This window comes from Pelodiscus sinensis, chromosome 1, assembly GCF_049634645.1.
Source record: "Pelodiscus sinensis isolate JC-2024 chromosome 1, ASM4963464v1, whole genome shotgun sequence".
In the NCBI taxonomy this organism is placed as follows: domain Eukaryota; kingdom Metazoa; phylum Chordata; order Testudines; family Trionychidae; genus Pelodiscus; species Pelodiscus sinensis.
The window spans coordinates 316,396,854-316,423,784 of NC_134711.1; the positions used below are offsets into that span (position 1 = coordinate 316,396,854).

The window sequence follows — 26,931 nt, forward strand, 5'->3', positions numbered from 1 at the left end:
ATTGGGATGCCCTGATCAGGCTGGATTCAGAATCCACCGGAGAATAACTATACAGATTTAGCAGCTAGCAATTTCTCCCCCTTACCATATGCCTCCTTTCTCCAGCATCCCTCCCCATGCATGCACAATAAAGTGTGGCAGGATTGCCATACTTATCGCATGTGTGACAAGATTATCTCCTTTGCATGCTAGCTACTATTCAGGACAAACATCTGTTCAGCACTTCAGTAATAATGCTAAGATACTAATGATCTCTCTTTACTCTATTGGCCTTTCTTATCCTCCCCTTTCAGTGTGATGCTGTGTTGCCAATAAGCTCCTCCAAGACAAAGACTTTGTTTTATTTGTAGTGTCTATGGCAATGATGAGGGCGTGTCTTCACTAGCTAGTGGATTGATCAGCAGTGATCTATCTAGCAGCATTTGATTTAGCAGGTCGGGTATAGGTGCGATAAATCGGCCACCGAGCGCTATCCCATCAACTCTGATATTCCACCAAAACGAGAAGAATAGGGGAAGTCGATGGGAGAGTGTCAGCTATTGGCTTACCACTGTGAAGATACTGTGATAAGCAGACTTAAGTTATTCACGTAGCTGAGGTCGGGTAACTTAGGTTGACAGCCTGCGGTAGTATAGACATGGCCTCAGACAGCCAAGATTGCCCCAAAGGGATCTCATTTTCTGTATGGTTATTTAAAGTACAGAAAGCCCAACCCCATGCTCTTGATGTGAGCTCCCTCCAACTTTAGGGTGCTTCAAATATGGATCGATATCTGGCAACTTGAGGCCCTCTCTAACATGAGGATTTAGGGCTAGTTCCTCAGCCTCTGTGAATCAGTGTAATTGTGGGAAAGTTGATGGATCTGCACCAATAGAAGAGCCCTGAATTCCTAGCCATATGACAAAAGTGGCGAGGAGTCCTGTGGCACCTTATAGACTAACTGACATAACTCTGTTATTTAATGTGCATACCTAGCCTCTATTTAATCTTGCTGCATTTTTCTCTCCCTAGCCATTTACCATCATACTAAGATTTTCCTATTCAGAATCAATGATCTCAGCTTCCCAGCCCCAAACTCTACTCATATTATTTCCCTTCTCTGATAATCTCAAGGGTTGTCTATTTAAACAAACAAAAGAGTTCAATGATATATCTTTAAAATGCATTGATTGAGAGACCTTGGCATATCCCTTTTTATGACTAGTAAATGGGAGAACTAGTCCTGTGTGTTAGTTTCCCTTCTCTCTCTCTCTCTCTCTCTTTCTCTCTCTCTCTCTGTGTGTGTGTGTGTGTGTGTGTGTGTGTGTGTGTGTGTGTGTGTGTGTGTGTGTGTGTGTGTGTACAAAAGCTTTACAGGAAAGACTGGAATTTCTTTCTTTCTTTCTTTCTTTCTTTCTTTCTTTCTTTCTTTCTTTCTTTCTTTCTTTCTTTCTTTCTTTCTTTCTTTCTTTCTTTCTTTCTTTCTTTCTTTCTTTCTTTCTTTCTTTCTTTCTTTTTACTGCTTCTCTCTATCCTCCTCCAGCTTCATGTGGAATTCACACTCATCTCTCTAAATTCTCCTGTCACCGCAGCATTGCACAAATATTACCAAATGAATCCTTGCGCCTTGGGTTAGGTAGTTATTATCAGGGCCCAGTGTATTCCACAGTTGTCCAACTGTGGAATTCATTGCCATGATGCAGGATGGTGATCCAGAAACTGACCTCTCTCATAAAGAAAACATGTTTCTAGTATTTATGGTTGCAGAGAGAGCCTCAACAATGTGCACCAAGCACAAACCATTGCAATGCTGTCTGCAGAACACATGGCACGATACCCTTGAGAGGTGCTGACTTGCCCTGTTCCTTTTTAGGAGTACGACTGCAGCTGGTAACTTCTTATGCCCATTTTACAGCTGGTGAACTGAGGCATAGGGAGAGGAAATAGCTGCCCCAGAAAGTTTATTGCAGAGCTTGGAATTGAATCCCAGATTTCTTCAAGCCTCATTTGTTACCTTAGCCACAAGCCCAACCTTCATGCTTATAATGTCTGTTCTGGAATGATCCATCTTGTGGTCCTGTGTTGGGAAACGTTAAAGCTTTATGAACTAAATTCACCCCTCATATAACTTCACCGAAGTGAAGGGGGTGATGCCAGGAACTAATTTGGCCATATGCGTGGGTTTAAAGATTTCAGTCTGGCTGCCAAACAGGAAAATATGATGACTGGAAAGTTAATCACACATGGGAATGGAGGGGGGGAAACGGAGCAACAGACACCAGCATGTTAAGGATAGTGCTGGTGATGGGCTGTGTCAGTAGAGGGGATCCTGTCCAGAATTTAACATGTTGTGCTGTGCATGTGTTTTGCTTTAAGACGGTGGAAGCCTCAGCTTAGCTGCGTAATAAAAGTCAATATGCTGCTGTATTTCTGTGCCAGGATGACTGGAATGCTGTAGAATAATGATGAATATATTTGTATGGCAGCTTGGTCATTTAGGATGATGTTTTAGCCATTAGAGCAACAGTTAGCGGCTGTTAAGGCAATTTACTGTAGGTCTGTGACTGTGAATACATTTCCATTGTGACTAAGGATTCTAATAGATGTTCAGTCCTGCCTTAAGAGTGTGATGGAGCAAGCTATGGGCTAGGCATTGTTTTGCCTTTTATAAAATGGGCATTCCAAAGGAAGGCACAAGATTGGCTGATCAGTCCAGTGTACTAGACCCGCTAAACTGAACCCCGGAAGATTGACTCTGTCGTCATCAATCTTCTGCATACTGTAAACATGCCCTGAGTTCGTAAGAAAAGTACAGGAACAAAGAATACCTTCCATTTTTCCTACTTTTCAATTATCGGCTCTGCTCAGTGTTTCCCCTGTCATTTGGATCCATCTCTTTTGTTTTCTAGGCCTTGTGAGCTTTGATAAACGACGATTACATCTACAGGCTATAAGGGAGGCCTGGGAGGGGGCGAGTTGCTTATTTATTTTCTTAGTTCTGTGAAAGAAATTCTTCAGTTTTGCCAATGCAAACAAAGTCTGCCCCATCTCCTCTGTGATAGCTCAATATGCCACCCCCACCCTGTCTCACTATGAAATATAAACACAAATATTCCAACAGTAGGAAGTCCCACAGGGATTATCCTGGGTTGACATCGCAGTGATCATATTAGAGCAGAGCAAACTCTCATTTGTCATGTGCTTCTAGAGTTCTGTTAATACAAGGACAGTCCTGAAGTACTTACTCAGGCAGAGCTCCTTCTGAAGTCCATGGGAGTTTTATAATCTATCATTTCTGAGGTGCCTTACAGGGGCTAAGTAAAACACAGGCAACAACTTTTTGGTTCATTGATGTATAAGCCTTGAGTGGTTTATATAATTTAAAGCGATGGTCTAGCTAGTAGGAATGTGAACGATTAGTGAAGTATCTGATAAGCAAATGCTTATCAGATAGTTGACAGGCTAGTTGACTAGTCAACTCCCCGTCCCCTTGCTTGCAAGAGGCAGCAAGAGGTGGGGAAAGACAAGGGGGTGCTTCAAAGTGGCAGCGCCACATGGACCCTGGGGCCAGACCCCAGGCTCCATGCAGCACTGATGCTTTGAAACACTGAGTGCAGCCTGGGGTCCCCAGCTGGCCCCGGGGCTGCGCACGGTGTTTCAAAGCAGCAGTGCCATGTGGAGTCTTGGGGTCAGCTAAGCTGACGTGGTGCTGTGGCTTTGAAATGCCATGTGGAGCCTGACACACGGCGTTTCAAAGTGGCAGCACCACATGGAGCCTGGGGTCCACTGGGAACTCAGAGTCCCCAGATGATCCTGGGTTCCATGTGGCACTGATGTTTTGAAATACAGTGGGGAGCACAGGGCCAGGTGGGGACTGCTTGAATCCCCCGCTGGTCCCGTGCTCCCTACAGTGTTTTTGCCTTTGAAGTGTAGCCACAGCCCTTATTGACTAATCAAATAGTCAATGCAATTTGCATTGACTGTTCGATTAGCCAAATAATCGAAATTTTACATACCTACTAGCAAGACATTCAGAACCAGGGATGAATTTCCTTGAATTCAGGATGTCAGGTTTAGGTTGGACATTAGGAAAAAAATTCCCGTCAGGGTGGTTAAACTCTGGAATAAATTGCCAGTGAGTGTACAGACGTGAGTAATGGGGTTTAATGGGCCTTTATTCAGCCTGCACTGCCTGGAATCTGTTGTGCACTGAGGCTTTCGGAGAGCAGGTGTTCCAGTCCTCTGCTTGGTTCCAGGGTGCAGAAGATTCAGTAAACGGACTGCAGAGCCCAGTGAGGTTCGGTTAATCTGAATTTCAGATACTTTCCTGACTCTGGAGGGGATAAATCCGGCAACTGAAATGGCTACAACAGTGACACAGTGAGACTCACCATTTCTGACCTTGTAAAACCAGTTAGGAGTGAAGCTAGACACCTCCTTCTCTCATAACTGTTGCATGTTCACACAGGTCTTGTCTTGTGAGGGTCCATCTGACAAGGGCTGGTGCCTTTCTGGTCAATTCTACAATCCCGCTTCTGTCTCCTTGAGTTTTTTGGCTATGGAAGCTGGTGAGCATGATAGACTCTGATCGGCAGCAGAGCCTGTTTTCTTTCCTGGGTTCAGTGCAACTCTGACATGTGCCAAATTCAACTTGCTCGTGTGTTTCTGAAAGCAGCCCCTGTGATAGCGTACATCATCAAAATTAGACAGCTCATCCAGTTGCTGCCGGTTCAATTCATCACTCGCAACATCTGCTGACAGAAGCACAGAGTTCTGTCTAGTTTGAGCAGCTTTTGATAGTTTTGCATTTGTTTGATTTTTCTTGACAAATAACCCATTTTTCAGAGTTTGTGGAAAATCTTTTTCTCTTTGATGTAATTCTGCATCCTCTGTGTCTTCTTATACTGTGACTTCCCTGTAGAGGTAACATTCCCGAAGTATCTTATTAGCACCATTACCACCATTTTTCATTTAGTGCAATATATATACTTGTGCTGAATTAGATATTAATTAGATCCAGGCCTGCCAATGGGAGAGGGCAAAGGGGGCAACTGCCCTAGGGCCTGGTGATTCAGAAGAACCCAGGGCTCCTACAGCAGTGGTCGTAGCTGGAACCCCAGGGCCCTTTAAATCACCACAGGAGCACCACATTGTGTGCTCTGGGAGGCTCTGAGGGATGCCAGAGGGGATAGAGGAGGGGCACAGCACCCCACACACGCCTTGCCCAGGGGACCAGCAAGACTGTCTGATGATGCCCCCCCCGATTCAATCTATATGTGAGAGTTAGAATTGTCATATTTTCTAGGGAGCACTTTGATTGAAACTCAATATGAACCCGTGTATTGTAATTTCTAACACTAATATTGACCTATGCCGAAATGTCACTGAATTAAAAAGCTAGTTTCTAAAATATTTCAACGGCTAGTAAGTACTACATGCATAGACAGTTACAAATTAAAACCTTCCAGGCAGACTAGATGCTACATTGTACAAACGAATGCTTGCAAATGGAGAAGCATTATGTTAGGAATTCTTGTGGACGCAGTGCAAACTATGGACACACAACCGTCAGTGTGAGACTGACAGGGTCAGCAAATATCAATTGACTCTAAAGAAGATTATTGTAAGTGCTTGAGAGAGACCTTGAAAACTAAGAGTATGGAATGTGAAAACATTTCATGTTAGTATATTGCAAAATGTTAATATTCTCCATTTTTGCCACATATTAAATGTCATTATTTTCGGGAGTGAGGGACCTTGCCTATGCAAAACCAATAGAAATCTGTAAATCATAGAATACTAGAACCGGTAGGGACCTTAAGAGGTCATCAAGTCTAGTCTGCTGCCCTCATGGCAGGGCCAAGCACCATTTTAGATCATCTCTTATAGCTGTCTTTCTAACGCGTTCTTAAATATCTCCAATGATGGAGATTCCACATCCTTCCTAGGCAATTTATTCCAGAGTTTAACCACCTTGACGGGAATTTTTTTCCTAATGTCCAACCTAAACCTCCTTTGCCTCAATTTAAGCCCATTGCTGCTTTTCCTATCATTAGAAGTCAAAGAGAAATTTTTTTCTCTCTCCTCCTTGTAACACCGTTAGTACTTGAAAACTGCTGTCATATTCCCTCCCAGTCTTCTCTTTTCCAAACTAAACAAATATATTGTTGGTTTGCTAGTTAACACCACATTAACTTGAAATATAAACGTTTTAAATATAACTTTTCAAATATAAATTTTGAAATTAACTTTAAATATAAAAACTTGACTTACTGTCCTGTTTCAGTGTTTCTGGAAATGTGCAAAATGTGACACTTTCATTTGGGGTGCTTTTGTTTCGTCTTTCCTCCAGGCTTACATCATCACTTGACATCTCCACATCAGACCTCATCTCAATGTACATAAAATAAGCTTTCAAATGCTATCTGATTTGGGTGCGTAGGGTAGATACCTAAAGCTCCAAAAATAGCCCTTTTTGAAGAATTGCTGCATGCCTGTGTCCAAAATCCATGTGCTCCATACTTCCTATCAGCTATAGCTCTCTAACAATTACATACACTGGACCAATGTACACATCACATTCTCCGGAGTAGGGACTTCATTTCATGTTGTTTATGCACAGTTCTCCACAGAAATCACCATGGCATCCTACAACACTGGAAATAATAACAAATGTCCTCCCGTACTGATGCAATGTCATTGGGTTGTGCCAAATAAATTGCCATTTCTGATTTTATCCTGAAAGTGGGCCAAATCCACCTGACTTACAACATACATGGGGATTGCATAGAGAGGGCCAGTTTCCAACAGTAAAAAGGAATGAACACAAATTAGGAGCATATATTCAGTGCGGTCTTAAGTGAAATCTCCAGTCAGTAGTTAATTAGTGCAAAATGTACATACTGTCCTGAATTCTGAACTGGAGGATACAAAGGAATACCAGAGCAGAGGACAGACAGTAGTCGTAGCCAGCTGGTCAGTTGAGAGTCACTGAGATGGCCTTTAAGAATTTATTTTTGACATTAAGAATGCTTCTTTGCAGCCTTACAAGCTGGAAATATGTTTAATCAATATGTGCTTGACGTTTTAACCCTGGCTCTGTTGTTTGGGGGTGTGATTGATATGCATTCTGCTGCACGGGTTCATTTCCAAGTGACAGCTCTCAAATGTTAATCTTCATAGGCAATGTGTGGAGCAGAAAATTTACAGCTCCCCAGCCTTTGCAGTCTGGATGAAATGCACCTCTTAGTCCCATGTCAGCCTTATTTTGAGAACATAAGTGGGACATAAGTGGTGTCTAAACCTCATGCTGACTCAGTGCACTGGGGTGAATTTCAACCTCTGTGTTTTAAATTAAAAGCAAAAAACAAACAAACCAAACAAACCCTCTTGTTGTTTCTGATCATCAGTGGTGAGCTGGTAGATCAGGACAGCTCTGAGGTACTTTTAATTACATAACAAATTAGTCTGATTCCTAAAATGGCAACACCTCATAGATATCCATGTGTTGCAAACATACCTGTGCTTGCTGGGTAAGGATATTTGAGTGAGATCTTCATATGTGTTTAGAAGAGTCCACTAGATCATCTGACTTGACCTCAAATTATTAATGGTTGTTGATTCAATTTCTAGTCTTTCTGCCACTGCTGTTTGTTTATTTAACATTTATCCTTTCAAGATCTGCAATGTTAAATATTCATTATCATTAATTAGTAGGTACATAGCAAATTTCATCCAGCAATCACAGAGCCCATTATCAAGAAGGGTACAACATACTTATTTTACTGGTGGGATAACTAAGGCACAGCAATCAAATGAGTTGCCTAAGGTCACATTAGAAGATGGTGGTAGAGCCGGGACTTGCTTCCAGGTCTCCTATATGTTAGGCCAGAGACTCAGTCATTGAACAAACCTGACTCTGTAGGTGCAACTGTTTGTCTGTCCCATCTAGGTTGTACCAGTTCTGCCCAGACCCCACCCCCATATATCCTCTTTTGTGCCTCAGGGTACGTCTACACAGTAGCGTTATTTCGGAATAACTGACCTTACTCCGAAATAACAAAATAAGTGTCTACACTACAAGCCTTTATTCCGAAATAATGACGAGCTGGGGGATTTCTTACTCTGACTCATGGTAACCCTTATCCCATGAGGAGTAAGGGAAGTCAAAGGAAGAGTGTTCTTCCTTCGACTTTCTGCTGTGTAAACCGTGGCAAAAGCCAAATTAAGCTATTTCTACTTAAGCTACATAACTGACATGGCTTAATTTGACTTTAGCCCTGCTGTGTAGACGTACCCTTACTGTGTAGCTCTTTCCCCACTTGCTAGCCAGCTGGTGCAGCCTTGGTCTGCCTCCCATGCTGCCCCTTATGCTGAGGCTTCTGGGAACTAACAAGGGATCTCTCTGTTTCTGTCCAAATGTCTCTTCAAGTCACACTTCACCAATGGTGCCTATAACAAATTGGTGGGTGCCACAGCAGCCAGGTCCATCCTTACCCATACACAAAATACGCAAAAATCTGGGAGAGGATCTAATTAATTTGAAAGTGAAAAAGGGTGCTAGACCTACTAGCACAGGGGTGGGCAATAATTTTTGCCTGGGGGCCACTTCAAAAAATTTTGAAGTAGCCCCAGGTCACCCCGGAAGGGGCGGGGCCTAAACAGGAAGGGTGGGGCTACCCATCCCCAGACCATGATTGGTCTGTGGGTGGAGGAGCCCCTTTGCCCCCCCTTCTCACTAGGCACCCATGCCCTGGAAGAGTCTTGGCATGCTCCCCCACCCCCCAGGCCAATCAAGGCCTGGGGGCAGGGGAGCGCGGGAAGCCTCCTTTCGCCCTATGAGGAGTAGGGTTGCCAGGTGTCTGGTTTTGAACCGGACAGTCCAGTATTTGAGCTTTCTGTCTGGGAAACACATTGAGAAAATACCGGACATAGAAATGTCCAGTATTTTCTAATTATCAGTATGTAGTTGCGTACTGCCTGGCTGGTACTGCGTGAGCGAGTCTATCAGCCAGGCAATACGCAACTACACAGTAGAGAGGAGGGGCCGGGGGCGGGGCAGGATGGAATCCCTGGGGCCGGACTTGCCCGTGCGCCCCACCGGGACCATGCGCAGGACAGGCAGCACCCCGAGATCTGTGTGCACCCGGGCCAGCCCTGTTCCCCACTGGCTGGTTCCCCCCCAGCCAGCCTCACTCCCCACAACCTCCTCCCAGCCAGCCCCGCTCCCTGCCGGCCGGTTCTACCCCTCACCCCCCGCAAGCTTGCCCCCCAGCCAGTTCCTCCTCCCCCCGGCCAGTTCCGCTCCTACCAGCTCCTTCCCGGCCAGCCCTGCTCCCCGCCAGTTAGTTCCCCCTCCCCGGCCAGCCCCACTCCCCCCATCTCCTATGGCCAGCCCCGCTCCCCTCCCGGCCAGTCCACTCCCCCATCTGAGATCAAGTGTGTCCAGTATTTTTTTGAAGCCATCTGATAACCCTAGCAAGGAGCACTTGGCACTTTTAAGTGCTGCAAGCTCCTCACAGGGCCCCCCGGGGCAGGGGAAAGGAAACTTCACGCAGCTCCCCCACCCCCATGCCTGATTGCCCTAGGGATGGGGGAGTGTGCAAAGCCTCCTCCGCTCTCCCCCACCCCTACCCTACGAGCAGCGCGCAGCACTTCAAAGCATCACATGCTCCTGGGAGGACGGGAGGAGGCTTTGGGCGCTCCCCCATCCCCAGGCCCTAACTGGCCTGGGGGCGGGGAGAGCAGCAGGGCCTCCGCGGGCCAGATCCACCCGCTTGGCTGGCTGGATCCAGCCCATGGTGGCCCTTTTGCCCACCCCTGTACTAGCAGAACATTGAACCTGTGAAAAACACATTCAAGTGGTAATGAAGCCATTTAACAGGCATTTGCCAACCCCAGGTATATGCTGTCAGTTTCAGAATTTACTGTTACTCTGTCTACAGGACTTTCATTTCAAATTTGCTTTAAAAATATATCATTAGTGTGTTGCTGAAGATTATAAAATCACATCTCTAACAAATCATCACCCACCTATCCCCCAGGCTGCCTTTGGGCATATGGGCACCAGTTTAATACTCCATAGGGCCCCATACATCCTAAGAATGCTTCTGTCAACAGCTTAGTGTGAGTATGCAGCAGATGAGCTTTTGCCTATTCGTGTGCACTGCCCGAGTGGACTGTAAACCCCCTGGAAAAGCTTGTACTGTCACAGCTGCCTGTGCAGTATACACTCTGTGGATAAACGGAGGATGCTTGTGTTTCCAGAGCTGTCAATCTGGTGTGCCTTATGAGAATTTAAAAAAAAAAGGAATAAATGCAGGTGACCATGACTTAAGCTGAGACCTCTGAGAAGATAAAAGGGCTGCTCCCCCTTCGTAGGCAGGCGAAGAGGAAGCCACCAATGTTGTTTAAGCCTGGATTTATATCCCCCTATGTCACTCTGCAGAGAAGCCTTGAAATATTGACAAGACACAATAGTCGCTTGTTCCAAGTAAATGCCCCACAAAAGTTGGCATGCATGTCAGAGAGGATTTCAAGGCAAAGCTGGTCACTCCTCCGGATCACTCCTGAGCCTTGCCTTTCCCAGCTGAGCTGGGGGAGTTTATTTTTCCAGCCTTCCTACTCAGAAACATTTGGCAAAAGGGAAATTTGTGGAGGAGGTTTAGCTCAAATGAGCAGAAAAACATGTGTCCCTGGAGTATATGGCTGCTGTGTTTTGTAAAAGCCTAGCTGAGCACTTGGGTGTGGGGAGGGATCTATTTGCATAGATTTGAAAAGCAGGGGAGGAAATTATTTTCCAATAGAAAATTCTTCCAAGTGTTTGTGGGAAGTCTCAGGTTTTTGGATGAACAGGTAGGAGGCTGAGCCGGCCTCTCATGGGAGGAGGCTCTTCAATAGCACCGTCTAAATCCCAATGCCTCGAAACACCTTTGGATCCTCACAGCTTTCAGAGCCTCTCACCCACTCTTTTCCCAACCACACCCACATGCCTCTTAACTCACTGGACCTGAGGCTGAGAGGAGCCCTCTTTGCTCCAGCGCCAATGGGAAAGGACAGGATACAGAGAGAGCAGAGCTGGATTTTGTGCTTTTAAATGAGAAGCAAACACAGACCCTCTCTCTCTCTCTCTCTCTCTCTCTCTCTCTCTCTCTCTCTCTCACACACACACACACACACACACACACACACACACACACACACTCTGTTTCGTTCTCTCCTCTCCTCCCCCCTCCATATACTGCTGTATTCATGATTGCAATACACTAGGATGCTGAGCCGACAGGCTGTGAAGTTTCTGCCTGCCAGCCCCTTATGCTTTTTCCCACGACCTTTTTTTCGTGGCTTGAGGCTGGTTCACAGACTGTCCAGCCCTCAGCGCAATAGTACGTGACCTGCAGATGTGAACTGCATTGGCAGGCTGAGTATTTGCACAGGGAAAGGATTTAAATTATGGACTAACATATTCCACACTCCTGACTTAATACATGCCACATATAGTGAGGGTGGCCAAACCTTTCTTGATGTGGGATGCACAGATATTACAAAGACAGCATCGCTTGTCCCAGGCGACATCTATACTTGCAGCTTTTTATTGGAAAAACATACGCAAATTGTGCTCTGCAGTTTGCATACCTTTTTCCAATAGTTTTGTCGGTAGAGGCTTTTCCAAATGTTGGCCCATCTACACAGGGCCAGATTTTGGAAAAACATCCTCTTTTGGAAGAGCCCTTCGAGGAAGACAGAGATTTTGAAAGAGCACGTCTGCTTTTGCACAAAAAATGTCGGAAGAGCAGACACATTCCCTGGATGCGGCGGAGGTTTTCCGAGATACCCAATATCCTGGAAAAACTCCGTAGTCTAGACATAGCTCCAGGGCTGCTTCCATCTCTCTCCTTTTTTATTCTGTTTTTCTGCCATCTCTAGCTCCAGACTCCTTTCTAACCATCCTTGCTTTTTTCTCATCCTATGACGTAGCTGATTGTTCCAGCCCATGTTAATTACATGGCCATGGGATAAGAGGGAAGGTCCTTTCTTGGATTGAGAACTGGTTAGAAGACAGGAAACAAAGGGTAGGAATAAATGGTAAATTTTCAGATTGGAGAGGGGTAACTAGTGGTGTACCTCAAGGGTCAGTCCTGGGACCAATCCTTTTCAACTTATTCATAAATGATCTGGAGAAAGGGGTAAGCAGTGAGGTGGTAAAGTTTGCAGATGATACAAAACTGTTTAGGATAGTCATGACAGAAGCAGACTGTGAGGGACTCCAAGAAGATCTCACCAAACTGAGTGATTGGGCAACAAAACGGCAAATGAAATTTAATGTGGATAAATGTAAAGTAATGCACATCGGGAAAAATAACCCCAACTATATGTACAGTATGATGGGGGCTAATTTGGCTACGACAAATCAGGAAAGAGATCTTGGACTTATCGTGGACAGTTCTCTGAAAACTTCCACGCAGTGTGCAGCGGCGGTCAAAAAGGCAAATAGGATGCTGGGAATTATTAAGAAAGGGATAGAAAATAAGACCCAGAATATCTTACTGCCCCTGTATAAAACTATGGTACGCCCACGTCTTGAATACTGTGTACAGATGTGGTCTCCTCACCTCAAAAAAGATGTTTTGGCCTTGGAAAGGGTTCAGAAAAGGGCAACTAAAATAATTAGGGGTTTGGAACGGGTCCCATATGAGGAGAGGTTAAAGCGACTGGGATTTTTCAGTTTAGAAAAGAGGAGACTGAGGGGGGATATGATAGAAGTCTATAAAATCATGAGTGGTGTGGAGAGGGCTGATAAAGAAAAGTTATTTATTAGTTCCCATAATAGAAGAACTAGAGGACACTAAATGAAATTAATGGGTAGCAGGTTTAAAACTAATAAAAGAAAGTTCTTCTTCACACAGCGTGTAGTCAACCTGTGGAACTCCTTGCCTGAGGAGGCTGTGAAGGCTAGGACTATAATAGAGTTTAAAGAGAAGCTGGATAAATTCATGGAGGTTAGGTCCATAAAAGGCTATTAGCCAGGGGATAAAATGGTATCCTTGGCCTCTGTTTGTCAGAGGCTGGAGAGGGATGGCAGGAGACAAATTGCTTGATCATTGTCTTCGGTCCACCCTCTCTGGGGCACCTGGTGCTGGCCACTGTCGGTAGACAGGATACTGGGCTAGATGGACCTTTGGTCTGACCCAGTACGGCCGTTCTTATGTTCTTATTGAATGGGAAATGGACCCACCTATACTGATATGGAGCCAGAGATGTGAAATTTGAATTTACATCCCTCTGCTGCTTTGATTCTCCTCTTGTTTTAAGGATCCAGGGCAGTGGGATACTCTGTGTTTACCCAGCACTGCAAAAAAAAGGGTGGTCTCTGGGGAAGAGGGTGTGGTCAGCTGAAACCTCCCCACACCAGAGTCCTGACTGCAGGTGTGATGGAAATGGTCCTCTAACTTATGCTTCAAGCTCTATGCCCATTTGCTGCCATTATGGCATACATCCATGGAGGGCACATCTACATTTAAAAACAACCACCACCCTGGGCAGCAAGTCTAGTCCTGGCTTGCACCGGGTCTGGATCGCTGCAGCTCTGCCTTTTAAATGTAGAAAGAACTGGAGCTTTTAAGCCGGCTCCCCCTAGCACTAGCTCCTTCTTCTCCCACCCCTTCCTACCTCAGATATAGAGACACTAAGGGCGGGGGGCGGGGGGCGGAGGGGGAGAGGGAATGCGAGTGGTTGACTCAACTACCCGATAAGCCTAGGCAGATACATTTCAGCTCTATATAAGAACATCAGAATGGCCATACTGGGTCAGAACAATGGTCCTTCTAGTGCTTTATCCTGTGCTCTGGCAGTGGCCAATGCCAGGTGCTTCAGAAGGAATAAATAGAACAGGCAATCATCATGATCCATCTCTTGTCACCCTTTCCCAACTTCTGGCTAACAGAAGCTAGGGACACCACCCTTGCCCATTCTGGCTAGTAGCCACTGGACCTGTCCTCCTTGAACTTATTTTATTCTTATTAGAACCTTGTTATGGTGTGGGCCTTTCCACCATCTCCTGGCAAAGAGTTCCACAGGTTGACTGTGAAAAAATTATTCTTTTATTTGTTTTAAATATGCTGCCTATAAATTTCAGCTTCTTGTGTGATGTTAGGGAAAGAACGAATAGCTTTTCCTTACTCTATTTTCCACACTGTTCATGATTTTCTAGACATCTAACATTTCCCCCAACACTTTAGTCATTTTTTTTCCAAGCTGAAAAGTCCCAGTTCTGTTAATCTCTCCTCATATGGAAGCTGTTCCTTACCCGTAATCATTTCTGTTGCCCTTTCTGTATCTTTTCCAAATACAATATATTTTTTTAGATGTGATGACCTGATCTGTATATAGTATTCAAGATGTGGGCATACAATGGCTTTATGTAGAGGCAATATGGTATTTTGTCTTATTATCTATTCCTTTCCTAATGATTCCCAATATTCTGTTAGCTTTTTTAGTTTTTAGACTATCACTGCACATTAAACAGATGTTTTCAGGCAATTATCCACAAGGATTCCAATATCTCTTGAGTGTTAACAGCTATTTTAGACCCCATCATTTTTGTATCTATACTTAGGATTATATTTTTCCATGACCATTACTTTGCCCTTATCAGCAATGAATTCCATTTGCCCTGGTGTTGCCAGTTTTCTGAGATCTCTTTGTAACTCTTTACAGTCAGCTTTGGATTAGTCACTCTTTGCCCCTTTTTTCAAGAACATTTGTAAGTTTAACAGCAGTGGTCCAAATGCAAATCCCAGCAGCACAACACTCATTCCTGCTCTTCCCAGCCTCCTCCCCATCTTTTTAAGTGGAGTACCTAGCAATGTTTTCATAATGATCTAATGATCCTTCAATTACTTTAATGCCCAGCCTTTTGTTATTCTTAATCACCTTCCCCTGTCTTTTTATAGCAAACTCTGTGCTCCAAAGGCAAAGCTACAATTAGCTCAAACTCTATTTCATTTAAGAACTGGCTCTGGCGTCAGGGCCTGGGCTTTAAGCAGACCTCAAGTATGAAATCCAGCAATTCAAACTTTAGGGAGAGTTACTGCCCTTCCCCAACCCCCCATAAATGGTGCCTTTGGGAGAAATATTTATTGTGACCGTAGGGTGATGCTAAATTGGAGCTAAGCGGCAGGAGACTGGTCCAAGGCAAGTGTAAGAAGAGGCAAAGGGGAGAGGATGCTTACCACAAAAAGTACCTGGTCTTACCCTTCCCGTTGGCACACACAATACAGTTGAGTGATTCAGTAGATGGCTTTCTTTGCTGTGAGTTGATCCCAGATCAATACCTCCAGGGGACATTGAGTTGCTAGAGGATACAGAAGAGATGACAAAGTGAAGTTCTGATCATTTTTAGCTATCAACATGACTCTCAGGACCTGGCCAAATCCCAGGCCTCCAGTTTACCTCCCTAAATCCTCATTACAATTTGAAACTAGGGTACAGCCTTTCTGAGGTAGTATGTCATTCCACCCTCTCCATTCAGGGCTCTGACTCACTTGACTCACACGCTACAATTTGGTGTTATGAAAAGCACATGGTCCATATAGGCACAAGGAGTGAAATCAGAGCACAGAAATTCCATTGAAATTTGACACAAAAGCCAAAAGGTCTCTATTTAGGTCTCACTCAAATGCATTCTCTGTCACTTCTGTTAGGGTATGTCTACACTGCCACCCTAATTTGAACTAGGGTGGCTAATGTAGGCATTCGAACTTGCAAAAGAAGCTCGGGATTTAAATATCCTGGGCTTCATTTGCATGTTCATGGGTGCCGCTATTTTTAAATGCCCCATAGTTCGAACTACCTGCCCACAGCTACATGTGGCATGGACTAGGTAGTTCGAATTAAAGCTCCTAATTCAAACTACCGTTATTCCTCCTGCAAGGGACTACGGTAATAACAGGGTACCATGTACAAATTATATGCTATATCAAAGCCTGTCTGCATCTCTAATATGCTCATCTGTGTGGTATGTAGGTGACAAATGTAATTTAATTATCTACAGTGCACAGCCCGGTCCCATATGTGCTCTCCCCTTTTGGCATTAGTATTGCTCCTGGTACAACGTAAAGTATAATTTATATCCCAGTTCAGCAAAGCATTGAACTTTGAAGTCAATAAGACGTAAGCATGTGTTCCATCGCTGGCTCTATAGTTCCAGTGTCCTCAGCTAGGTCATCTATGCCCTGGGCTTGTCATGTGCTCATGGATGAGGTTATTTGTTTTAAGTCAACCCATAAATTACAACATAGCAGTGAACTAGGCCACCTGATCCAATCTTATTACAAGTGATCAGATAGCGATCTGAGCATGGTTGTAGGATCTGCTGCACTTCTGTTTCTGTTTCCTCACCCTGGCCATGTGGTGTTAGAGGTGATTGGAACCGAGTGCTACATCATCAGATTATGCATCCTCTGGATCCTCTCTGAAGGAAATAGAGGACCAACTCATGTAATTTCCCACGGCTCCCCTTGGCCGCGGTGCCAGTAAATAAACAAACCAGGGTGGCCAGTTAATGTGTTTCTCAAAGTGATTTCATGGAACACTTTCAGAAACACTGCCCTAGGCCAGTCTCTCGGCTCCTGTTGGCTGGTTGTTTCCTATTGGCCAGCTGTTTCCAACCAGTGGGAACTAAGGATTGGCCTGAGGACAGGCTGATCACACAAAATCTCCCCTCCCTTCATAGCAGAGAGACACAGGGACTGCGCTTTAAACAGCAGCAGCTATGTTCTTGATGGTCCCAGCAGGGTGGTCCACGTGCCGGAGCCGGTGGGTTGGTGGGCTGGATCCTGCCCCCAGGCCATATTTTTCACAGCCCTGCTCTATGTAATATTTATTCCTAATGCAACAGCCTCTAAGGACCCCAGTCATGAATCAGGGTCCTATTGTGCTAGGTGCTGTAGGGACATAGAACAAAAAGACAGTCTCTGTCCCAAGGAGCCACAGTCTAATTATAAAAAAATCTGTCGTCTTCACTTTCAATCATCTCCTTTCTTAGATTATTCTTCCCCGTGGCAAAATCTCATAGATTGCAGCTAAAGCATTAGTATGGATGGGCAGGATCTCCCTAGGGTGCAGCCTAGGAGCGTGGGACTGCTGTGCTCCCCTAACTCTCTCCATCCTGGGTTGTCTCTCATAATGCCTAGCCAGCAGCAATCCCTCTAGGTCAGTGGTCCCCAACCTTTAGAGGCTCCCGGGCACCCGGGAGGTGGGGCCACTCACGCGCCGGGCACCCGGGAGGTGGGGGCCTGGGGGCGGGGCCGTGCGTCCAGGGGCACGCCAGAGGACTGGGATGCCCTTGCACCCGGCGCCGGCGTGTGCCCTAGGGCCGAGGCTGGGGCCACCCGAGCACCTTGTGCTGTGGGCCTGGGGCTGGCGCCACTGCCCGAGCCACGTGCCTGGGGCCGGCACCAGCGCCATTCGAGCACCGCGTGTCCGAGTGCCCGCATGTGCCCCGAGGCTGGGGCCGCCCGAGCGCCGTGCACCCAGCGCCAGTGCGTGTCACGCGCCTGGGGCCGGCACCTCCCGGGGGCGGGGCGGGGCCGGCCCAGGTTGTCGGCGGGCGCACACGAATGCCCCAGCGGGCGCCATGGCGCCCGCGGGCACCGCGTTAGGGACCACTGCTCTAGATGCTGTTCTCACCTAGCACAGCCGCATGTGGAGCCCAATGCCCATCCAGATTGCATGAATGCTCCTAGAGCCATTCAGGAATCTCTCTGAGTAAGGCACCAGCCAAACCCGCCCTGTCCAGCTCCTAGTACTGTGCCATCAGAGGGCACATTTACACAGCAGGGCTAAAGTCAATTGCGTAGCTGAAGTTGAAATAGCTTAATTTGGCTTTTGGTGCTGTCTATACAGCAGGAAGTTGGAGGAAGAACACTCTTCCTTCGAATTCCCTCACTCCTCGTGAAATGAGGGTTACAGGAGTCAGAGTAAGAAATCCTCCATCTCGACATTATTTCGAAATAATGGCTTGCTATGTAGATGCACATTTTGTTATTTCGAAATAACATCAGTTATTGTGAAATAATGTTGCTGTGTAGACGTACCCTCATTTATTAATTGGTTCACCCCTTTATCAGTGGAAAGTGGACCAGCTGTTTTAAAACCCAAGCAGATTTACCATACACTTCATCCAAACTCACTGGGAAAAATAAACAGTAAAAAGTTTTTTAACTACAGACAGAATTTAAGAGACTATAAGTGTTAGGTAAAAGGCCAAAGTAGTTACAAAAAGGAAATATTATATAAGCACACGTCACATGGGCAACAACTAGATCAGGCAGTTTTTCTCACCCTGCTGGATATTCCAGTCCGTAGTACACAGATCTCACTCTTGAAATCTGGGCCAGTCCCCTCTCTTGGAGTGTTCAGAGTGTCCTTGTAGCTTGCAGCATGGTGGGTCAGGAGAAAGGGAAAGCATGAGCCCTTGTGTTTGGTTTTTATACCTTCTGTCCCATATGTCCAGGGAACAAAAGTCCAGGCTGGTCTGGGGTCATTGCTAAGTCTGTGAGCAAAGTTGAGCAATTCCCCTGGGATGGCCTCATGCAGGTGAGTCATTGCTCAACTTTGCTCATAGATTCATTTATTCCACACATGGACAGAAAAAATTAGAGGGAACATTGCTTTCAGCAGATCATAACCTTTCCCCTGATACCTTGCAAAGTATGCTTTATATGTAAGACCACAGTGATGTAAAAATGAGGAATACGGGAGTTACAGGGTGCTCCCCCGAGGTATAGAATGTCACAATGGATACTGAGCATTTTTGTGATATGTTTTTCCCTAAGAAGGTATTTGATGGAAAGTTATTTGTACCCCACAAAAATTATGGAAATAAAAAAATAGATGGGGAAGATTGGGAAAAAAAGCTTAGCGTTGTGTACAGTTTTGATAGGACAATAATAGGTTAACACATCTCTGTGTAAGAAAAACAGAAGTTTGGATCTTAATTTGAGATGGAAGATTTGAACTGATACTATCAGCTGAAAAACTGAAGAGGAGGAAGAGTAGAGACGCGTTAACCACAAGATACGATCACTATTGCAAAGTGTTAGTAAGTGACTGGTAGCGAGACTTCTCAGTATAACTCTAGGGACTTTCATAGACCAGTTTATGATTATGCATTTGTGTAAAATATGAAGCTTATCTCTGATTAAGTTGTAGAATAAGTTTTATAAGATTTTTGTTGTAAAAGAATGTCTTTGTTAATATTTATATATGGAGACGAGGAAACATAGTGTTCAACCTGGACCTGATCCTCCAGTTCTTACTCAGGCAAGACTTCCATTGAAATCAAATGGGAATTTTGACTGAGTATGAAATGCAGATCTGAGCTCTACATTAATGAGTGTCTGAGAGCTTCTTAGTTGGAATGTTTTTGAAAACTTAGATATCCCTTAAGAGAATGAAATCCCCATAGATCTCCAAGTGCTTCACAATATTTTTTTAGTGGATTTAGCCTCACAACTCAGTCATGAGGCAGGGAAGAGAGTTGGCTGGAGTTCTGCTCACAGCTCTGACATAAAGACACGAGTGACATCTTGATTTTAATGACGTGGTCTTTCGAGTGAGGAAAGTTTTGGCAGCAGAATTTCTTGATCAGTCAGAATGTGGAAGGGACTGAGGAAATGGATGAAAAACCTCAATGCATTAGCCATTTAATCCTGCAAAGGCAGGAGCACGGTCCCTATGTTCTAAGGTCTTTCACGAAGACTCTATTATGCTCATAGTGAGAAGACAAACGTGGGGCTTACTCGGCAGATATTAATTACTTCACTGCTACACTCTTGACTCTGAAATATCTCTTGGTGTGATGAAGCTCAAAAGAGTTGCTCTGGGCAGCCCACATGTGGAACGTGGAGCATCTCTGCATCTTCTCTTTGAGAGGCTGATATGCAGCCGAGCACATGGGAGGCTTTACTACTCGGGAACTATTCTGGTTTCTCTTTTCTCTCTCTCTACCTGGAAGGTGGGATGAGAGGGAAATGTTGCCACTTGTCCCACTGTCAGTTTTGTGAGTGGCGATGAATATTTTCTGGACTGACCTCTCTGCTGCTGACTGGGTGGGAGGATTTTAAGACTAGAGTGGAGAGGCAGGGTTTGTGCAGAAATTCTTATTTATCAGGCCTTTTCCATGCTCTCTCTCTGGTTTTCCAGTGACATGGCAGCAGCCGCATCAGGGCACCTCCCTGTCTGGAAATGTGTAGGAAGAAATAAATATGCTTGCTGTGATAATGGTGGTTCCATGTGTCCCAACCACAACTTTTAAAGGGATCCCAGTGAACAGCGGAGGCTGCTGCTGCAGCCGTCCCAGTCCTGCTGCTCTGGGGAGCTGTCCATGGAGATAGAGTCCAAGTGTGAAATCCTGTCTCCATTGACATTGGTGGGCCAGGATTCTACCCCACATCTTTTCACTTGTTGGAGCTAAACTCTGTCACTGCACTCCCAGGCTCTTGCCCACAGGACCTGCTCTGTGCATGTCACAGCAATAAACACAAAATAAAAAGGGAAAAAGCTCCATTTTCTGGTCCTTTTTTTTTTTTTTTACTTCCTAAAACTATTCAAGCTAGTAAGTTACTTCTCCAAAAGTCAGAGAGAAGAAGGGACAAGACAGACTGAGGGCTACTAATCTTTCACCATCCTCTAGTCTATGTGGTCACAGGGAATGATGAACACAGACTGTCTTATCCTAACAGATATTACCCATTCTCTGCTTCAGACCTGGCCCATGCAAGACCCTCCCAGTATATTCTGGGAAGACTGCAGTCTCGTGGTTATAGCAAGGGTTTGGGAATCCAGAGTTCTGTGCCCAACTCTACCCCTCATCCATCATGTGTCCTCTTGTAAGCAGCATGTGCCTCAATTTCCTTATCTCTAAAATATGGGCAATAATTAGTGTTGGTTAATTTTTTTCCAGAACATGGTTTGTGTATCAAAAGAGAAATTTCTGCAGGAGTTGTCTGACATTAATTAAGTTGGTTTTGGTTTTTTGGCTGAAATGTTTCTCATTTGGGTTGCCAACATTTTGGATGTCTGTTTTGCAAAAACCAAAACCCTTCCAAAGAGACATTTGATGAAAACAAAATCTTTTTTCATTCTTCACTGAAATTTTTCACAGGAGGAAAAAAAACCACTTCGTGGCCAACTTTAATAATAATTCAGTATTATCAATTTTCCACACATCTTGTCATTTATCTTCATAAAGTGCTTTGAGGTCATGGGTTGAAAGGTACTGTGTAAGTGCAATTTAGCATTATAAAATTTCCTTATTGACCCCAAATTTGATGAGTTTAACCCAGAAGCTGTGAAAAAGGCATCTGATCTCATTCACTACTGTGAAATACCTTTAAATATCTTCTTACTCATACTTTTTTTTTTTTTCCTCCAAGTTTGCTTTTCAATACATTGTTCTTCAAGGAAGGTTTATAATTTGTGCTTCCCCTATAAAGGCTGAGGCACTAGTGAAACCAGAAGAATCTTTTTCCAATGATTTTATAGCCAGGTATCTACATCTGACATAACACAGCTAGTCTCTCAAAACCTTAGATTCCTGTCTCATGCTTTCACTGATCTCAGCACCAGCTATACTCATTGTGTAAGAATGAGAAGTAATTTAGTTCCTAAGCAACCTCTCTGCTGGACTCCTGCTAAATTGTGACTTAGCATTTTCCAAAGAAAAAGGGAGACATTGATGGTGATATATCAAACCAGATTCCTTTTATTAATACACTTAACCCTTAGGAATCTGGGCTAATACCCACTCTCTACTGTCAGGCTACCATCTTAAGGCTTTTATATGACCACTTGGAGGTGCTGCATCATGGAGGAAAAGGAGCATTCCTTTGTCTAGGACAGACCTCCTAGACACCATTGTCTAAATGAGGCTGTCTGGTCTTAAACATGTTCTAGTCACATTAAAGAGAGGAAATTCATAACTTCACATACAAGTTAATACATGCATTTTACAAAGATAGTAATGACCAGTTTGCTATTAATTTTCATATGGTACTTTGCAAGGCCTCCTTTATGGCCTGAACAAAAACCCACTGAAGTCTGAGGGAAACTTTCCAATGACTTTAATGGGTCAGGTCCTTAGTGTGCATGATAATTTCCTGTTTTCATTTAAAAAAGCCTACCTGTCAGCACTTCACCTGCAGAACAGATTGTCAGATAGGGTCTTAGGCCCCCTGTCTTAGGTTCCTAAAAGGACCTTGCCCCAAACTACCCATGTTCTACCTAACATACTTATTTGGCCACCATTTACTGTCATAACTGAGGACCTCACCATCTTTCAGGTATTGGTCTTCCCAGCATCCCTGAGCTGTGGTGCAGACATCCCATTTTACAAATAAGCCATAGAGAGACCAGATGGCTGGCCCAACATCATGCAGGTAGCTTGTGGCAAAAGAATGTTTCCAAGGTCCCAGCAACTACTGGTCCACCTTTCCCCTGGAACACATAGGCTCCCTGCTTTCCTGTTACGTCCCATCTCTCCCAGTCATTGGCTTTCGATCCCTCCCTCAAACTGGGAAGTGCCAGGGGAGGAAGTGTGTTGCATCTTAAAGTCAAGCTGTGGCCAGAGAATTGGCAGCTTGGAAACACAGGAAGTGATGGAGAGAGGTTTTTCCCGACAGGGAAACAGAGACCTGGAGAAGTTTGTGTTTTGCCCATGGTCACACAAAGAGGCAGTGGCAGCTGGGGCTAAACCTAGACACACTGCTCAGTCCGCTATACACCTCTATTGGTGTATGGAGTATTTATAGGATGCCCATCACTGTGATATCCAGGCCGTAGGAATATTATTTAAAGCAAATCCCATGAGAAGGACCTTTCCCCTGGTGCATTCTAGCCGGTTTGCTGTTACTCATTTCAGCGGCTTTCATCTGAGCAACTCAGGTTCTGTTTGAATGAAGGCTGTTTGTTGCAAGTGAGATGGGCAAAGCCATGTGGCAGGAAAGGAGCAGGCATGGCCTCAGAGCCATAACTCCTGCCTCTGGCTCCTGAGTTAAGACAAGGGCACAAACTCATTCTCTGGAGGAGCCGCCTAAGAAATCACCAGAGCTACACCAGAAAGGCCCAGTGTCTTGTTTATTTGCCTCTGCAATTGAATCATCAGGAACCATATGAATCACTTGATGATTACCTGTTCAGTTCATCCACTCTGGGACACCTGGCATTGGCTGCTATTGGAAGACAAGACATTGGGCTAGGTGGACCTTTGGTCTGACCCACTATGACCGTTCTTAAGTTCAGGCATCTCTTATTGCACTGACAACATTAAGTAAAATGGGCTTGGGGTAAATGGCGAAACTGTACATTCAAAATGCCTTCAGGAGCCATTTAGCTTTCACTGGATATTCAGGATAGTATCAGTTCCTTCTCTCACTCCTGCTGTATTGACTCTGCAGGGCTAACAGGAATAAAAACATAGTACACACTTACTATGACCATTAAAGTCTGCAGGTATGACTCAGTGTTAACCACAGGAGCAGTTCTGCTGAACAAGATGTCATTTTACTTAGCAGGGATGGTAAGTGCTTTGCTGAATTGGGATTTTGGCATTTTGCTGCTTTGAGCCCACATTGAAATAATAGTAGAGCTGTGAAGAATAAAAACCTGGAGTGATCTAATTATTAATAATAACCTCTCACCTTTCCCCTTGAGCTCTGGTACATTTCCTGACCTTGTTAGGAAATACAGACACTTAATTTTTGTTCCTCTTTATCTTAAAAAAAAAAATACTGGCAAAGAATCAGTGTGCCATAAAATGGCAGGCATATGGCTTCATTGGTTGGAAGTAGTTATACAGATTAAATTAGGGATTTAAAAAAAGAAAGAGGGAACATGCATTTTCTATGGACAGAGTTCATTCTCAAGTCAGTGGTTTCTCTTACTCCTCAGGGAGTAATATTAGACAATTAGCTAATTGGTTTTGGGAGGTGACCTGTCAGTGCCTCAAGGAGGAAATGTCTGCTGTACAGTTTGACATAAAGAATATATTTTGTCTGTCATGACAGCTGCAAGTACCCCCCTATTAAAATCGAGCATGTAATGGCAGTAATAAATGCAAACTAGGAATCCATTGTACGGCGCAAAAAGCGATGAAAACCCTGATAATACACACTAAATTGCAATTGCAGCCAGCATGTTATTTTGTCAGATTTGAAATATATCTGAATTATATTATCATTAGCACCATAAAAACATCTGAGACATTTCTGACTCTGAAATCTGTCCCCAAACCACCTTTTTATATTTTCTTAATCTGGGAGCTCTAAGCTGTGTGAATGTAACATGTACACTGGTATTTCTAAGACAGATCTGTCCAGATCTATCTTTGTATAAATATGGGAGATTTGAATCCATGTTTTTGGTTTGGTGCATTATAACTTAAGGGACAGATGCAAAACTTTGCTCCATATCTGTCTGCAAAACATTACACAATTTTCTAAATATTCTCTGCTCCAGGTCTCTGGAGCACATTTCCACGAGCCGGCCCCTTTGGTAGGGGTGTATTAAGAATTGCTCTGTTTACCAATCCTCAGCACACAAGGTGCACAGAGAGGAAGCTGGGAAAGGAGAAAGGATATGTCTACACAGCAAAGTTATTTTGAAATAACAGTCGTTATTTCGAAACAACTTTACTAGTGTCTACACAGCCAAACCGCTATTTGAAATTAATTTGAAATAACGGAGCGCTTATTTCGAATTTGGTCAACCTCATTCCATGAGGAATAACTCCAAATTCGAAATAGCTATTTCGAAATAAGTGTTGTGTAGACACTTATTTCGAAATTGGGGGCCTCCAGCCTCAACCAAGAACACTACTCTCCATTACCCCTCCCCGAAGCCCTTAAAGGGGTTGACTCTGGCCACAGTGCCTCTGCCAGCCCAGAGCCAGCAGTCACTGCCCCTGACCCAGTGGCCCCAAAACATGAGCCAGCAAGCCACTGGTAGCCAGCCCTCCACCGCTCCCCAGGAACAGTCTGCCAGATCCCAGGAGCCTGCCAGGGCTCGGAGAAGGTGGGTGCTTTCCTGGTCCAGGGTGGAGATCATGGACCTTATTCAGGTTTGGGGGGGAGTGCCCCCAACATCCATGATCTCCGCTCTAGACAGAGAAATGCAGCCATCTATGGCGGGATAGCTGCCAACCTAGCCACCAAAGGCCACATGCGAACCCAGGAGCAGGTTTACATGAAAATTAAGTTGGTCCAGCGAGACCCTCATCCTTGAGCCCTGAGCTTCCTCTCCCCCCTTCTTCCCCTTGCTTCCCCCTTCTAGCTCCCTCCACCCAGGTTTCCCCCTCCCCTCTCCCACCCTCTCTCTTCCCCTCTCCCACTTCCTTTCCCCAGTCTCACCAGAGTTTGTCTCCCTTCCTCCGCCCCCCCAGTTTTATTAAATAAAGAGTTTGTGTTCATGAAAATACATGTATTTTATATGAAATCAGGAAGGGGGGATTAGGGGAGGAGTAAGTGGAAGTATGTGAGGGAGGAATGAGGCACAAGCCCCCATTGGGGCAGACCAGGGAGGCTCTTAGTGCTCCTCATGGTGGAAGCTCTCCCACAGGGGCTCCTAGGTACTGACAGCACCCCCAATGGACCTTCCGAATGGCAGCCTGCAGAAAGTGCAGCCAGGCTCACAGCAACGTATCCACGAGAAGCACCAAAGTGCCATGGGGCAGATCTGGCTCCATGTTGCAGAGTGCTGTCCCAAGTGAGGGCAAGCAGAGCACGCAGAGACAAAATGCTTTGCTGTCCCTCATCAAGGTAGGCAAGCAAGCAGGGAAACCTGAGCACTGGCTGTCCATTTAAGCACAGGCCTCAGATAGCCTCAGGCAGCAGCCACACAAAGGAACTCCTGACCTGATGCCCTGCCGGACCTGGTTCCAGCTGGCCTTAAATGCGATTCAGTGTCCACTCAGTGTGGACGCACTATTTCGAAATAGCAAAAATCTATTTTGAAATGCATTTTGTGTGTAGACGCGTTATTTTGAAATAATGCTGTAATGTAGACATACCCAAAGAGACTGGCAAAAAAGACACATTTAGACCCCAAACATTCTAACACTGGCTTGGCTTCGTCATAATAACCTAACCCTTGTGCTAATGCCAGGCGGTGGTGATGTGATTCAAAGAAACAGCAGTCTTTTTGGAAACCTTGACTGGGAGGAGCAGGAAGCCTCTTGGCCATGATTTCTGCATTTTCCCAAGCACTTTCCCTCTGTTTACCCGTGTTTCCTAGTCCTGTGCGCTGAGTTGTTGGCCCATGTAAGTCTGTTTTAACACTGAAAGTGACAGACAGCCTTATAGAGTGGACAGCGCTTAGATATAGATCTGCAGATCAGGTATTGTATTATTTGGTCATCGAGAGAAGCTGAGTTTCCACTTTTCCTTTCTAATGAACAATGGCTGATAGGGCTTAGCCCCTCCCAGGATCAGGTTCCCCATTTGGTCTGTGTAGGATGCTGTACTGAAGCTGTCTGGCACATCTGGGCTCCTCTATAAATCTAGAGTAACTCCATTGGGTCAATAGAGTTATTGCCACTTACTCCAGTGTAACAGTGCAGTACTTGACCTTTCTCTGAACTGTTGTGTCTGCAGCGTTGGTTGTGTCGGATAGGGCAGGCAGGTGGTTGCATAGGGCAGCAAAATGCTGAGTTTGATGACAGTTTAATTTGCAAGTAGCTGCAGGCTCCAGAGGGCCGTTGCATAGTCCAGTTCATTTAGGGCAGCGAAATTCCCTGACATGTTGCTACATTGCCTTGGGTTTGTTGGTCCATGTTCTGCACTATCGTCTTAAAGGTAAAATATAACCAGAGCTCTGCAAGGGCCAGTTTAGCCAAAAGGATAACCATCAATAACAGTAAGGTTTTAATAAAACCAGTTGTGGTTTAAGTCACAAGTG

At 45.0% G+C, this 26,931-nt stretch overlaps 1 protein-coding gene and 1 long non-coding RNA gene across 6 annotated transcripts in view; one reads left to right on the forward strand and one right to left on the reverse strand.

The window, feature by feature from the left end:
- Positions 1-26,931, forward strand: part of GAB2 (GRB2 associated binding protein 2) — a 174,526-nt gene that overhangs the window by 12,312 nt on the left and 135,283 nt on the right. The window lies entirely within an intron of this gene.
- On the reverse strand, positions 4,773-18,427 carry LOC142826573 (uncharacterized). Its single transcript, XR_012900787.1, has 4 exons — positions 18,322-18,427; positions 15,210-15,331; positions 7,499-7,659; positions 4,773-4,894 (listed from the first exon to the last, which is right to left on the reverse strand). It is a non-coding gene; the product is annotated as an uncharacterized LOC142826573 (long non-coding RNA).